Source organism: Phyllostomus hastatus, unplaced genomic scaffold, assembly GCF_019186645.2.
Source record: "Phyllostomus hastatus isolate PE091 unplaced genomic scaffold, TTU_PhHast_1.1 phas_contig_41, whole genome shotgun sequence".
NCBI classification, from domain to species: Eukaryota; Metazoa; Chordata; class Mammalia; order Chiroptera; family Phyllostomidae; genus Phyllostomus; species Phyllostomus hastatus.
Window position 1 is genome coordinate 3925468 of NW_025333876.1, and position 16667 is coordinate 3942134.

Sequence of the window (16667 nt, forward strand, 5' to 3'; positions counted from 1 at the left end):
TTATCTTTGTTCCAGTCTTGCTTCCTGATCCTTTAGAAAGGGATCACAAGTCCCAAATTTTGGAAAACAGTGTCAATGATGTTTGCATGTCACTTAACAGAAAGCCTTCTTATGAGCATATGAATGAATGAACCAGACAACCCAGCAAAAATAAAAAGCACATACAACTGAATGCAGTAATACTCCATTCCCATTATTTCCCCCACTTCTTCCCCTTGTGAGAAGATACAAGAATTACATGTAGATCATTCTTGATCATGTTTCAGGGGATTTGTGGACATTTTCAGAGCATCTGCCGTAAAGCACTTGGGGACATAGGCCCACCGTCTGCTTTGCTGCCTCCTCTCTTACCTTAAATTTCCCAAGGCAAATATACACACTAGGGACAAAGCTTTAAACTGAATTTCAGTCAGATGCAGCCAAGTTCTTTCCTGACCATTCAAAGGCAGGTCTCTCCCACTGGCCAAATCTGTTGCTTCTGGGACCCACATGGGCCTGCCCTTTCACCTCCAGCCATCCATCCCTGAAATGTGTGCATAACCCAATGTCAGCAAACCATCAGCAGGCTTAAACATCTGAGCGCCCACACAAACGTGGTATCCTGTTAGGTGGTATCCTGGTTTCAAGTCTCCTTTCTGAACAGGAGACCCTAGAACCTCGCCTCTTGCTCCAGCTCTGGCACTGCCACACCCTGTCCCCCCTTAATCAGAAAGCTCCTGACACCCGCCTCCTCCATTAAAATTTCCCAAGAGAGGGCAAGCAGCAGCCTCTCCTGAGCTTGGTTGCGCTGCTCAGCCTTCTGGAGGAGTCACTCAGAGTGGTACTCAGACCTACACCTCCACCAGCAAAAACAGCACACACAAATGCAACCTCAAGAACAGGACGTTTCCCTCAGCAGAGAGCTCCCCGAAGGCTGAAGTTTCAACTTTTAGTCACCAATCCTAATTAAAGCTGGCACTTACTGAACACCCACTGTGGCCCAGGCAAAGCACCTAAGGTACAGAGCTCCAGGCGGTCCCGCGCACAGACCTCGTGAGACGGAAGTGTGTTTGTTGGTCTCCCACTCGAGAATCTGAAACCACAGCTGAGTTAGTTCCTGCATCTCTGTTTATGTTGCTCCCTCACTGTCCTTGCTGCAGGGTGGGGTTGAGGGGCTCCACTCTCACTTCTCCCCACTGGTAGGAGCCCCCACTTTCTGCAGTCTAACTTACACTTCCTATCAGAAGCCAGCTGCAAAGAGATAACAAGCTGCTCAGAAATGAACACACCAGTGGGTCCCACGACCCTTCCATCCCAAGGGTGCTAAGGGCTTCCCCTGCTTAATTTCTGTTGAAAAGAACCTTTAGCGTCTACTCTAGACCAGGCACCACTTGGGTAGAGGAACCACACAGAGGCATGGCCTGGGCCCTGTCTGCATGGGCATGCAGTCCCTCAGGTGACTGTTCCCATGGGTGGCTTGGTCTTCCTCATTCATGCCAGGTTCCGGCAGTTTTACAGATGCGTACTGACCCAAGGGCTCCCAGCCCCACCCAGGCCCAATGAGTCAGCTCTGCGGTCCAAGGAGACCCCCAGGGTACGTGTGTGCATGTCCTAGCCTGGGTTGTTTGATGGCATCTGAAGTGTGACTTCAGGATTGAAAGGTTCTGTTACATTATGTACATTACTGAACTTACAGACTCACTGAAACGTATTCTTTTCTCTATCCGTAATGCTTTCTTCTATTGCCACGTCTGTTCAAATCATGTATTATATATGCCTACTTGCATGCATTTTAGATACTGATGGAACTACAGTAATAATGAAGAGGCAAATCACAAAAGCTGCTGAAGAGGCAATATACAGTGGTCCTGGTTTGTGTGCTACATTTCCAGAAACAAAATACAACACGGTTAGTCCTGTCCCTGGGTTTACATTTTTTAAATTGGGGTACAGTTTGCATGTTTAAACACAGGCCTTTCCTGAGGTCCAGGCCCAGCAGGTATGTGGCCCTTGGGCCACAGAATTTTCAAGGAGCCTTTCCCCTGCCCAGACAAGTAGTAAAGTCCTGTTAGCTTCAGGGAGTCCAACAGCAGGACAATTCCAGAAGAAGGGAAGAGGACTATAATTTCTGAGTCATCTACTCATTTAAGTCTGGGGCAGGGCTGCTTATGTATCAAGGGAATGCCTCTCTTCTTCTCTCCTGGCTCCCAGGGCCTCTCCAGGGCAAGTGGTGTTTTCTTACCTAGTCACACACCTGGTGAGAAGGAGACCCCTGCTGGGCCTTTTGCGGGGCCAGCTGGGGTGTGAGAGTCAGCCAACTCAGGATGTTCCACATACACCTCCCACCAACTCAAAGAAACTCCAGCAGGAACTCCCTCACAGATCTTCAAGACAGGGTGTTAACAGGCAGACAGAGCAACAGGAAAGTGCCCCGAATTTGCACTCAGTGTGCGAGTATGTTCCAGCCCCAGCCCCCAAGCCCAAGCCGGACCCCACTCAAAACACCCCAAGAAAGCTATATGTGCTCACTCGCCAGACCACAGACCCAAGTCTTTTGGGGACGAGGCCTGAATCCTACTGCAAATTACCACTGATCATTTCCCCAAATTCTGATTGTATCAAACTCAGACTAGGGAGACAGTCTTCCCAGTTCAGTACAGATTATGCAAAAAATTAAGGAACGTTCTTGCCTAATGCCTCCCAAGATTGCTGTTTAGAGAGAAAGACATATCTTCCAACCAAAGTTTTTTTAAAAAACCAAACTAGCTGCTAAAAATGGGCAATGTGTTATATAATGGCAATGACAGATTATCCCTTATTTCACAAAACATTAACGTAACAAGAGTATAAAATCAAATTTCGGAGGAATCTTCTCAAATACTAACAGTAGTGGTGATATTTGTAACTTAAAGACAAATTTTTAAGAGACTGTAAATTAAGTACTCTGAAGTCTTTTTAAAATTTTATTTATTGATTTGAGAGAGAGAGAGAGAGACATACAGAGAAACATAGATTTGTTGTTCTACTTACTTATGCATTTATTGGTTTCTTCTTGTATGTGTCCTGACCAGGGACCAAACTTGCAACCTCGGAGTATTGGGACAGTGTTCTAACCAATTGAGCTACCCGGCCAGGGCAATACTCTGAACTCTTACAATAAACTTATTTTTATTGAGAAGTATAGTAAATAAAAGAACTTATAAGAAACAAGAAAAGAGATTTGTACACTGTTTCAGTAAAGGAGGCACTTTATCTGATTTCAATTGTTACGTCCCTGTGCTCTTGTTCTGTAGAATCAACTCCCTTTATTTACAATTATTTTAAGAATTATACACACAAAATTGCTAAAGAATATTTGTTTTCTGAGCAAAACAAAAGAGCCATTCAAACAATTTCAAGCAATTTTAAATTTATGTAAAATCTATTCAACCTTTCAAGGAGAATTATTTAATGTTATAGTTGCTATTGCTAATAGTAAGTTTTAAATATTCTGTGCAACTTGAATCAGTCAAGACTTTAGAGTCCACAAATGCTTATTTCTATCAGAGTACTTTTTCACCCTTTTCTTCCCACAAACCCTTAACTCTGAAAGAGAAGGCTCATCTTTCAGATAGGTTCTCCCCCAAAATAGAGTAAAAGAAACGAAAGGAAAAAAAAAGGTCAGTTTTGAAATTAACGAGACTTAGCCCATTTCTGAAAAACCACACATAGCCTGCCCAGGCCCCCTTCACATCCCCAGTGTGGGAGCTGACTCACACAGGTGTCCCCTGAACCATCCTGGACACCTCACAAAGGATAATTAATGGCCACCTCAGTCAGATACCCTCAAGTCACCACAAAAAGAAATTTACACCTTCCTAAAAATCTTTGTCCAAACTGGTCTGGACAGAGAATTATCCCCACCCCTCGTCCAGCCAGCCCCGCCTTCAGGCCAGCCTGCCCCCACCCCGCAGAGCTTGCAAACTGGGGTGGCCACCAGGGCTTTTGTAACTCAATAGAAAAAGAATAAAAAACTCTCACTTTAATCTCTATAGAAATATGAATGTTCCTGTGTGTGTGCTTAACTGGAGTCAATGTATTTACTATTGAAGATTTCGACCAAAGAAGTATGAAAGCCACCACCCTTGGGAAACCTGAGTGGAGTCGCCCCACACACAACCTTCGGGTTCTCAAAGACTGGCCCTCTAGCACCCCGTTCTGACGGCACAGTGGGCAGGCAGCTGCTCGGCTCTGAGACCTGAGCGCCTGTGTCCTTCTGAAGGAGACACGAAGTGACCTCCCTCACCAGGGACAAGTAAGGCGGCTGTGACATTCATCCCCCCAACAAGAAGTCAGAGGCCATTGCCGTTTCCAAACCTAAGCCACAGTGCAGGTCAGAATGAGAGGCTGTGTTTGCAAAGAAGTTCATACATTAGAAACGTGGACAAGTTCTAGCTAGTATCCAGGTAGTACTGATGCCCAAAGATGAGAAATTGCAGGCAAATCAGGCAAAACCTTCTCACAAGAGAAGAGGACAAGCTGGTCCAATAATACGCGAACTGCAGAGTTAGTGAGAAGCTGCCTTTTCAACGCATCTGGGAAACCACCCACTAACCAACCCAACTTCTTAACATTCTGACACTGATTTCAACACACTGGATTATTCCTAAAACAGAAATGTCAGAGCCGCTCATTCACAGGACGATTTGTCCAAAGCACAAAACAGTGGTACATGTTTGTCTCAAGAAACAAAATAAACCACAGAGTGAGATACCAGGGCAGCATTACAATAGAAATTTAAAATAGTGTCTGGTTCCTTCCACCTGCCAAAACGTTACTACTTAGCTGAAAGACAGTCTTCCTTCAAAATATCTTTTTATACTGCCGATTATGAAAATATTCTTTCAGCAAACATTTGTTGAGTGCTAATTCTGGAACCGCATACACAGCAGTGAACAAAGCACGGTCTACTTGAACAGTGTCTTCTTTCTGTGCAAATATATATATCTCATTAAGATAACAGTATGAAAAATTCCATCCAGTTTTCACTTTTAACAATAAAGCTTTTCCTAGAAGATCAAATGTCCCTGGAAAAAGCCATTTTTATTGGCGACCAAATATTCCATAAAGAATGGTATCATAATTTCCCAAAAGACCTTCCTAAATGCTTACCACCAGATAAAAATACAAAAGAGAGACATAGTTAAATATAACATGTTAGACCTACATTTAGGGCCTCAAAAATTCAATAAATAAAAAAGGAAAGCAGAACTCACACTCCGGGCAGGGTGCACCCACACAGCCACACATCCCCCGCGCCACCGTGTAAGGCCTAATTTCTGAGTCTCCCTTACTTTATAGGCCCCACTACCTCTTTGATCTAAGAGAACATTGTCTGCACAGAACAATTTCAATTTCCCTTCTTTTCAGGAAAGGAAATGTTTGCACTTCAAAGGATTCTTTGAAGAGCAGCCCTGCCATCCTGGCCTGACCAGGTTAGGAGCCCCTGGCCACAGCGGGGGGTACAAGAGCTGGATGGCTGCCCACCCCAGCACTCTCAAGGCCAGCTCCTTCAAGGGGAGGGTCTGGGGCAGGGGAAGAAAAAACAAACACGTGGAATATACTCAAGGCTTTTGATCATGACCTTCAAAAGTCCCTTTTCACACACAATATTCATTCCCAGCTCAGGGAAACTGAGGTACGGAAGATAGGGAGCAGTGGACAATGCCACGGTAGTCCCTACGAACAAAATCGTTCCCAAAACCAGACTCGCTGAGTGTCTAAGACCCCTTCCGGACCAGGAAGAAATGGAGCCCCCCTCAGTTATAGTAGGTGATGACAAAGGGGATGACCTTGATACATGAAAGGCAGAGGAAGAGCCATACTTCAAACACAGTTCTGGAACCTTCCCCTAAGAAACTTTTAGCAGATAGTCACCAACAGAAACCAAAATTCACAACTAAGAATTTCACCTCTTCTTTCTCCACTGGCCCTCTAGTAGGGGGCCAGCAGGGTCAACAAAAGTAGCATTAAATAACCAGGAGGTATTTGCCAAGAGCCAGCACTGTTCCTTCCAACCAAGTCCCTATGCCCATCATGGCCCACTGCTGAGTCTAGAAACTCAGGGGTATAGAGCAGATAAGAGAGGACCTGCAACACTTTTTCTTAGCTCTTGAACAAGTCCTAGGTATTTAATAATGATCTCCACCCTTCCCCACTCCGAGTGGTTCAGTTCGCCTGCTCAGGTTGGCAGCTGCCTGAGTGGTGGGCAGTGGGCAGGAAGGTCGGCTCCAGGCGGGAGCCTGCTCCCTCCTCCCCACAGCCCGGGATTGGCTCCAGGCTGCTGCCTGGGTGTGTGGGTGCAGGTTCCAGTCACCAGGTCACCCTGAGCTGGAGTCTTCCAGCACCTCTCACAAGCCCTCCACCTGTCATGGCACTGAACCTTTGTACTGAAATTGTGAGTGCTTTATCTTTTTTCCTTGTTTTACTTTTCTGTATTTTCCAAAATTTTTTATGATGTGCATTCTAAGTTTTAGAAACAGTTTTGCTTAGTGAGATAGAAAACTTGACCATAGTTCATTCCTTAGAAAGATCTACTCCCACAAAAAACAAATTATATATATGGCAGTAAAAAACATTATTTGAACTCAAAGTGGAGTATGGATGGTGGGCTAGACAACAACGCTGACTCAATGTTAAATTTCCTGATTTTGGCCCTGGCTAGTGTGGCTCAGTGGATTGAGCGCCAGCCTGCGAACCAAAAGCTTGCTGGTTCAATTCCCTGTCAGGGCACATGCCAGGGCTGTAGGCCTGGTCCCTGGTTGGGGGTGAGCAGGAAGCAACCAACTGATGTTTCTCTCCCTCTCTTTCTCCCTCCCTTCCCCTCTCTGTGAAAATAAATAAATAAAATCTTTTAAAATTTTTCCTGGTTTTGATAAGGAAAATCAAGTAAGAGAGCATCCTTGTTCTTAGAGAGAGACAGTGAAGTATGTCCAAGTAAATAAAAAGATGTCTTCAACTTACCTTCAAATGGTTCAGGAAAAAAAACTCATGTACACTTACATGTGTAGATAGATCGATCAATTAAGCAATGGAAAGAAAGAAGGAAGGGAGCAAAGTGTGAAAAACTGGTGAATTGAGAAAAAGGTCCATAGGAATTCTTGGTACTACTCTTGCAATTTTTAAGTCTGAAATGTTATCCAAAAGAAAGTTGAAAGAGTGTTTCTCCCAAGTGCCTGAGATGACCTCTGAAAATGGTTCATTATTCACTCGACCCAGAAAATCTCACAGAATCATGCAAATCGAAAGGTTCAGATCTTCACGTTCAATTTAAGAACACTCCTGAAACTGCCTAGGCCGTCAGGGGTATGTGCATCTGCAGAGCCGCCAAGTACCTGAAGGATGTCACTTTACAGAAGCAACGTGTACCATTCTGTCATTACAATGGTGGATTTGGTAGGTGTGCCCAGGCCAAACAGTGGGGCTGGACACAGGGTTGGTGGCCCAAAACAAGTGCTGAATTTTTGGTAAAAGTGCAGAGAGCACTGCTGAACTTAAGGTTTAGTTGTAGGTTCTCTGGTCATTGAGCACATCCAGGTGAACAAAGTTCCCAAGATATGGAGCAGAACTCACAGAGCTCACAGGTGGAATAACCCACCCTCACACGAGCTCTCCCTGCTACACTGAGATGACCCTGCTGAAGAAGAGGATGGTTCCTAGACCAGAAGAGGCGATTGCACAGAAGAAGATATCCCAGAAGAAACTGAAGTAACACTTATGGCTCAGGAGTAAATTCAGCATAACATAAATGCTAATAAAATTTTTTTAAAAAAGAAATGAAAACTAAAAGAGAAAAGGACAGCACAAAAGGGGTGGGGGAGTTTTCCCCACTTATCTGTCAGCACCTGCACTGCACCTGGGCCTGTGCAGACTCACCCCAGGACACAGATGGCCCTGGCACTCTGAGGGTGTCAAAGAAGTGTTTCCCAAGGAAGGAGGCACTTCAGCATCTCACCACACTACAGCAAAAAGGAGGTCTGGGGGCAGGACCACTCCCACCGCTGGGCCTGAGAAGGATGGAGTACAGCCTGGAAGTGAATTTTCCCCATAGATAGAGTCCAGTCCCCACGAGACCACCTGCACAGGGCTGTCCCCAGGTGGAGATTACTGGGTGTAGACAAAAGGAACAGGGCTCACCTGTGGCCTGGGCAGGAAGTCCCTCCATTTAGCACCACCCTGGGGACGTGAATGCCAAACCACTGACCAAGAAAGGAGGCAGCCCAGCCTCTGTCGCACATGCCAGCACCGGGTTCTGGCTACCACCCAGCACCGCTGTCCCAGGGACACTAGTGACAGCTGTACTTAGGGTTCTGCTGGTGAGGCTTAGTGAGGAAAGACCTTCATTCAAAGATCACAGAGAGAAATTTGGGTAAACAGAGGGGAAAAGCAGGGCATTGTCCAGTGGCAGAGCAGCCGGCCCCTGCACCTCCAGGACTCAGAAACAGAGGGGCATGGGGGCGAGCCTCTTCAGGTTCTTGTGCTGAAACCTCAGTGCCTGGCCCCGCCTCATGCACCTGGCATGCAGAACACAGTCCCAAGGAGGCCCGGGCCCCAGGTGAGTCTGACGCCCACGGCCCTACAGCACACTTGGTGGGTGGGTGGGACTCAGGTGAAGCTGCCAGGTTCAGCTCCTTTCTCTGCCATTCACTACCTACCTGTGTGGCTCCATTTCCCCATCAGTCAAAACGGCAATGCCAACCTCTCAGCAGTGGTGAGGATTAAATGGAAATATATGAAGCGCCAAGTACTCAGTGAGTCCTAAGTCTGTGCTTGTGATTCTTGATCTCACCCAGCCCAGGACGCTCCCTCCCTTCCCATTTGTGTACCAGGCTCTGGTTAATGGTCCTTGGTAGGCAGATCAAAAGATATGAGAACAGAACATGTGCACACCAACCTTATAAGATCAACTCCAGCGTCTTCGTCACGGGTAGGAAGAAGGTAACAGAACAGTGTGGAGAAACACCAGTGAGACAAGGTTTTGCTCCCCTCCCTTCTCACTGCTGCTCAGGGGAACCTCCACCCCCCACCCAAAGGCATTAGACAACTGGACATGTCTACCTCCAGGAAGAGGGAATCAAGTGGAAAACAGAGAGCTGGGTTTGGGGCTTTGGTTCTTCAACCCAAAGCCCTCAGGGTAACTTAGACAAAATGGTTGGGGTCCAGGATGACTATGACGAAGGCAGACACCTCCCAAAAAAACACACACACGCACGCACACACTTTCCCACACACACACAGACAAGCACTAAGAATGGGGCTGTGAGCTCTGCTTGGCAGAGGTTCAAGAGGCCCAACCCAAGATGCCTGGATCTGAGACCTAAGGGAACCTGTCCCCCACACCCAGGGAAGCACCTGGTTCTAAAGAGAGAGTGGCTTCAAGGTCGTGCAAGCAGTCAAAGCCAGCATAGTCCCAGAATCTGTGGCTCTTCCCCAGTGTTCCCTTCCCCATCGAGGCAAAAAGGCCACAAAATGCCCTCCTTGACCTCAGCTGTGAAAGATCATTAGTAAAGAGAGCCCTCCAGGTCTACAGGGGACAATGATACAAGAACTAGGGCCACATCCACGGATCCTGGACCAGAATCGGCAGACGCTGATGAAACTTGACGTGCCCACAACACCTCGGCACTACTCTGCCCCTACAACACAGACACAAGTCCAAGGAAATGGGACCACATTTTAACACTGGCAGAATGGGAAGGCAGGGTAAAGTTGTCATAAAAATGATTTCTCTCCATACCTAACTCAAAGAACTGAGCTTTCTTTCCAGTTTAACAAGCTAACATTTATATCAAGCACTCAGTTGGTGCCAGAGGTTGTTAAGTGTGTTTACCTCATTCAAATCCTCTCACTCCTACAAAGAAAGCACTAGAAGCCAATTGTCACGCAAACAATAAGGAAAAGAACTTCTCTGTGGCTCTGAGAGATATCTTAGAACAGGCATTCATCCCACCAGTGGAGCCCAGCCTGGGACCACCAGGACAGGTGAGCCTTATGCCAGATCTATGCTTGTGTCCAGAAATGTCATTCCTACTGCATGTGTTCCTGGGATGAACAAACCCTGAGCAATTTTTCAGGGGTGGTTAGGAGGGGGCATGGCATCTCCCCTAACCCTGCCATGTGTGGTTCCATGAGTGGCTCAGGATGGCCACACCAAGCAGAGGCTGCCCCCTGTAGCTCAGACTCCACACTGATGGCCTCTACAATGTGGGGCTCATTGTGCGTGGAGCCCGCAGGGAGTGCAGGATGCATGCCTAAACAAGCAAAACATATGCAGTTGTTCTCACGGTCAAGAACCCGACTGACTGAATCTTATGAAAAAAAGCACTACAGTAGGAATATGGAATGTTAAGGAAACAAAACTATCTGTACCCTCCCTATAGAAAAAGGAAGAAAAAATCCACCCAGGAACAAGGAAGAGATGATGCACAGTCCTACTCAGGGAAATGAGGCTCCTCCTCCTGCCTCCAGGCAAGTCCCCCTCTTCACAGCCTTGAAAGGTTTCCCTGAGCTCCACTTCCATTTGCCACCATCAGAATAGCAGGCTGGCAACAAAAAGAACTTACTTCATGAAAGGAATCTAAATGCATTGATTTAATCCCTTTATTCTTTCACAGCATCCTATGGACTTCATGCTTCACGATTGTGAGGCTGAGAGGGAAGGCTTCCCCAATCTACAGACAGAGCAGGTCTACCAGGTTTGGAAGGTCTCAAGGAGACAGCAGTAAAGCCTAAGGTTGTGCTGTTCTGAGTGCAGACCCCTCCTGTCCTCAGCTCCTAGAACTGCCCTTGCCCCGGGGCAGCTTATCTCAGGTACACTGAAGCAGTGAGGGCCTCTTCCCTCATCACAGAGCTCTCACTGCAGGCGTTGCAGCACATGTACATCTGCTAGTAACAATAACCAGAGGAAGAGCCAAATGAAGGACAGTGGATGTGGTCGGATGGGTGAGCCTTATGCCAGAATCTATGCTTATGTCCAGAAATGTCATTTCTACAGCCTATGCTCCTGGGACAAACAAATCCTGAGTGACACGTGAGGTAAATTCTTCACCCACAGCTTAGCCAATACCAGGTGTCCAAAGAAGCACCTTCAGAGCAAAATGAACATATTTAGTTGTCCACCAAATTGTTTAACCAACTTGCTGCTTGACCTTCCAGCAGATTCCCAGGTGGCAAACACACTAACCTTTCCATGATAAATTATAATTCCCTTTGAACTGCAGCAGTATTCTCAAAGCTGCTTTGGAGTGGAGATGGGGGGATAGATGGAGTGGAGATGGAGTGGAGAGTAGGGTGAAGGCAGGGAGGATTACAGAGAAAAAGAAAGAGTATTCCTATAGTTGACAGGGCTGAAAGTCTGCCACTGAAGATCCTACTACCATATCCTTGACTAGAAGACATCTAAAGCTTTGGGGTAGACGGAATCTTGGCCTGGGATCCAATGCCTATTTCCTAAGGCCCAAGAAACCCTGGACGGTAGACATCTTGTGGGCCCAGGAATGAAAAACTGAGTACACCCATGACTTCAGAATCCCAAGTGGCAGAGTCTCCATCATGACAACGGGACAAACCCAGGGCCAAGCTGCCCACGGAAGGGAGGCAGAGGAGCCCGGGGAGGCCACAGGCACTGAGACACCCTATGACCCGTCAGGTGTGAGGAAGCATGAAAGCCAGGTGAGAAGAAAGATGCCATCAATCTAGGACAGGTGGCTACCAGGCAGTTATGAACCTAGGAAGGGCCCCCAAGAGGGTACATCGCTTTCAGCTCTGTCTCTTGAGTATGTAAGTGGCAGTTGGACTTATGTCCTTCCCCATCTGCTCTTTCCTCAGCTTCCCCCATCTCACTAATGTGGTACCTAGACTCCTCTTGGAATCACAGGGGGCCCCGTTCACACCTCACACTGACTGCACTGGCCAATCCTGTTGAGTCTATCTTCAAAATCTAAAAGGGAGAATTCAACCTCCTGACATCTCGACCATGTCCCAGTGCAAGCTGCCCTCATTTTCCACCAAAATTACTTATGGCCACTTTCTCCTGTGCAGAAATAGCCTGGACTAAGGGTTTATTTCAGAATTAGTTACAAGTCTCTAAACTGGTCTCCTACTTCCATGACTGCCCCTCCCCCTCATCTCTCCTCTACACAGGGCTGCGAGTCATCACAAGAGCCCCTGATGGTCCTCCACCCTCACTCAAAGTAAAAGCAAAGTCCTTGTGGCCTCTGGCACCCACAGTGGTCCTCACACTACAGTGGTAGATGGCCCCCAGGCCTGAAGAGGCCAACCACACAGTAAAACATTAGGGTCCTACCACAGGTCCCGCTTGGTGCGAGGACCAAGAGCCAGGTAGAATGATGGACGTCTCAGAAAGCAACTCTGGCTGAGACAACTCCAGGGTTAGAGGAAAATATTTATCTTCGTAACATAAGTATTCTTATGCCTGTTCTAAATCTTTATCTGGTATTAATAAACCAATGCCTCCTAATATTTAGTTAGCAATGAAAAGGGATTAGACACTGTTTGACAATCGGATATGGAGTCGCTGTTAGTCATGACAGTTAGTTATATCAAGGGGCAATATGCTCAGGACTGAGGTTATAAGCTATAACAGAAACAACTTTTGGAGTGACCAAAACCACAGGTGTGGACACTTGGATAAGGACACCACATGGACACTAATATGAGTGGGACTACCGCCCATTGTGGGCTATAAGAACTTAGAGCTCTGACCATCCCGCACTTGAGCTTGGCTGTACCGTGGGTCATGCTTGGAGCCCAATGGGACTTCCACTCCACCAGACACATGCTGCCACTGTAGCTGCCCGGCTTGAGATGGACGCCCACCTCGCCATCCCTGGAGGCTACCGGTAATCTGGACTTGGAGCTCTGTCCCCAGAAGATCCCCCTTTCTGCATGTAACCTGTGTGTAACTCCACTGGCTTATTGGGGAGGTCCCCCGTATTAAACCTGGCATTGTGGAAAGACACAATGTGTGTGAGTGACTCCTTTCAGGGTCGCTCCCTTGTTCACAATAGGGATCAATTCAATTAGACATAACGCTGGGCCCTCCAACGTTGCTACACATTTTTACAGGCCTTAGTAGAAAGAAAGTAGACTGGAACAATCAATAAAAGATGTATTTAATTCCATCAAGGAATGGAAACTTCTACCAAATGTAACTAGAATTCAAACTCCCAAGGTCAGCAATCTTGTCCTTTAAGCCTTTTTTTTTCTCCTCTAAAGCAAATAATTATAATACCTAAGAGTACCCACGTGACTCAAATCCAGACTCCAACAAGTGAGTACATTTCTGATCTCTATGAAGGCTTGTCCTATTTGTTTAGGCAAACTCCTTTGACATCCTTTAAATTTTATATATCACAATTAAACATAATCTTCATATGCTAAACATTTAAAAACTATTTTAATCCATTGTTGACGTTCTCCCCTAAATTTCTATTCTGATTGGGTGACTTAAACAAGGCCTTTTGTATTAAATACAGAGGGTGTATTCACTTAAAAATAATAATTTCCACCAAGACTAGCTAAAGAATCAGGGATATAACTGTGCCACGGTTTCTTATTATTTGAATCAAACATAAAAGGCAAGAAATGTTAAGGCAAATAGTGAATAAAGTATAATTCACATTAAACATAATTAGGAACTCAGTCAAAGAAGAACATACGCAGTACTACTGGGTCAAATTTTTAAGAGCACATTTTTGGGACACACACCTGGGGCTGAAAGCCCAACCTTTCCTCTTCTAACTAAATCTGTAATAAATCCAACTCCAGGTTATTTCCACATGGGAGCCGGTCCTGCTTATACCCCCGGCGTTACACCCACTAAAAACCGGAAAGAGCTACAAGCGCACCGCAGAAGTACCACAGCACGACTGCTCTGTGTACAGACGGGTTCTGGAAAGACTGCCTTACCTGACAGCCTGGGAAGGTCCCACTACGCAGCAAGCACCACGCTGAGAAGACTTGGTCGCCGCTATGATGACGGCAGAAATTGCTTCCCCTCCAAACCACGATGCTTGAGAAACTCAGCCTTTTCAGGCCAAGCCGGGTCCCAAGAAAGCCCACCCAGGCGAGACATCACCGAAAAGAAATGCCCCGGGGGCCCTAGGTAAGGGTGTAGACAGGCGAGGGCGCGTCAGGGAAATCCTGGGGAGAAGGACGGTGGGCGCGGCGGCCGGCGTGCGCGGGTGAGCTGCGCTTTCCCCAGCCCGCCACCTGCCGCGGGACCCCTCTCGGGACGCCGGGCGAGTGGCCACCGCGGAGGAGGACGACTTGGACCTCGTGGCAGGGTGCGGTGCCGTGCCGCGCGCGGCGTCCGGGAAGTTCGCCGGGTGCTCCCGCCGGCCTGTGCCCTCTCCCCGCCCCCTTCCCATAGACCACCGGAGAGGGTCGCGGCGCTCCGGGAGTCCGCGGCCGGACCCGAGGCACCAGGTGGCCCACTATCCCTCCCTCGGTGTTGCATCATGCAGCACGCTGCGCCTTACAGTACAAAATGGACTCCGATGGCGGGAACGCCGCGTGGGCACCAACCGCGCATCGCCTGGCTGCCCTACCCTCGCCACTCGGAATATGCCAGCACCCCCGCGTAGGGACCCGCGCCGCCCTCCCACGACTCCTCGAGATCCCGGGGTTCTCTCCAAGGTGATCCGGATCCAGGAGCTGCCCTGGCGTGGCAGGGCCGGACACTCACCGAGCCGGCGGGCGGCGGGATGCAGGCAGGACCGTATAGCTGGATGGACCGAAGCGCGGACGGAAGCGCGCGGAGTGGAGTGGGACTGCCGTTAGTGGATGCCGGTGGCCCCGCCCGCGCGTGGACAGCTTACACCTGCCTGCACCGACGAAATGAAGGGTGGCTGGCGGGAGCAGGATCCGCGCCTGGTTTTATCAGCCGCTGTCGCGTCACAACGGTGCACCAATGGGAAGCGCGTGGCTGTGGCACCAATCAACGTGGGATTTCCCTGCGGGCAGTGCCTATTCACCCGGTTGCTATTTCTCTGCCTCTCAGAGCTGGTGGTGATGGCGGGACTGCATCACAGGGCATGGACCTTGCCAAGCTCACTGACACTGGTTTTCTTCCTCCAAAAGTAAAAGATCCTGGAGGCACTTCAATGCTTTTAAAAAATTATTATACATCTTCGTTTCTTTTATTTTATTGCTATGCCCTTGCTTTTTGTAGAGAACGTACTGGGCCATTGTCAGGGAAGGTTTCAAACCCTCCATCTGCTGGTGCCCCTGGCAGGTGCACTAGCACACCTAGCCAAAGGGCTAGTCCAGCGGTGTCCTTTCAGAGGCACTATCCCAGAGATGGCACATATTTGAGCACCACTCCCACCCTACTCAACTCGCCAGGTACCTCTTTGTTGTCTCTCTCTGCTCCAGTAAACCAAGCAAGGACCATCATCTATAGAGATCCAGTAATCTGCGACAGGAGAGATGAACTGTACAGATTCATCCTGCCGGCCTTCTGACTTTGTAGGATAACTGGAAACCTATTTGTCCATGTCCGTGGCCTGCACATCCTTTCCACACCTTGTACCTGTTCAAGTCCTTGGTCAATAATTGGGATGCATTGTCAGCCACCACTCATGACACCCTCTTGTAATCACACTAGCAACTTATACAGCATATGACCCCACGTACTAGCTTGGGAAAAGGTTTTAATGAAGGGAAAAAAGGGACTAATATTTGTAAAGCACATTGAACTGTGCTTGGCATCGTAATAAGCAACTATATATGCCTTGTTTTAAAATAATACATTCTAGTTTCAATTGTGCAGTGGTGAAATGATGCTTCCAAACGTCACTGAGGCGGCCTACCTTGCTGGGGCTTTTTCTGAACCCCACACAGCCTCCCTCACCTACGGGTGCTGCCATCAAAGTATGTCCCCTTCACATCCAGTTCAACTCAAGGACTGGCTCCTTTGCCTTTGGCACCAGATCTGGGTTTCATTCCAACCCCTACAACTTTGTTCACTGTGTGTGGTCTTCTGCAACCTATTTCACTTGTGCTTGGAAGTCACACACCTCATAGGAATTTTTTAAATTATATTTTATTGATTATGCTATTACAGTTGTATCAATATTCCCCCTTTACACCCCTCCACCCATTCCCTCAGGCAAACCCCACACCATTATTCATGTCCATAGGTCATGCGTATAAGTTCTTTGGCTACTCCATTTCCTATACTGTACTTTACATCCTCATGGCTATTCTGTAGCTACCTATTTGTACTTTTTAATCCCCTCATCTGTACACCCATTCCCCCACCGCCCCCTCTCATCTGGCAACCATCCAAATGCTCTCCATATCCATGATTCTATCTCTCTTCTTGTTTGCTTAGTTTGTTTTTTTTAGATTCAATTGTTGATAGATATGTTTATTGCTATTTTATTGTTCACAGTTTTGATCTTATTCTGTTTCTTAAGTAAATCCTTTTAATATTTCATATAATAATCATTTGGTCATAATGAACTCCTTTAGTTTTTTCTTGTCTGGAAAGCTCTTTCTACCCTTCCATTCTAAATGATACCCTTGTTGGGTAGAGCAATCTTGGCTGTAGATCCCTGCTTTTTGTGACTTTGAATATTTCTTGCCAATCTCCTCTTGGCAAAGTTTCTTTTGAGAAATCAGCT

At 47.4% G+C, this 16667-nt stretch overlaps 1 protein-coding gene across 3 annotated transcripts in view; it reads right to left on the minus strand.

Annotated features, from left to right (window-relative positions):
* SLC7A1 (solute carrier family 7 member 1) overlaps positions 1–15108 on the minus strand; it is a 63057-nt gene extending 47949 nt beyond the window's left edge. The window contains exon 1 of one of the 3 annotated variants that reach the window (XM_045844803.1): positions 14726–15108. The gene's annotated coding sequence lies outside the window, so the exon portion shown is untranslated. Of the gene's footprint in view, positions 1–13947; positions 14678–14725 lie in introns of those variants that run through there. The other 2 variants (XM_045844802.1, XM_045844804.1) reach the window with 2 other exon arrangements.
* Positions 15109–16667: the final 1559 nt, after the last annotated feature.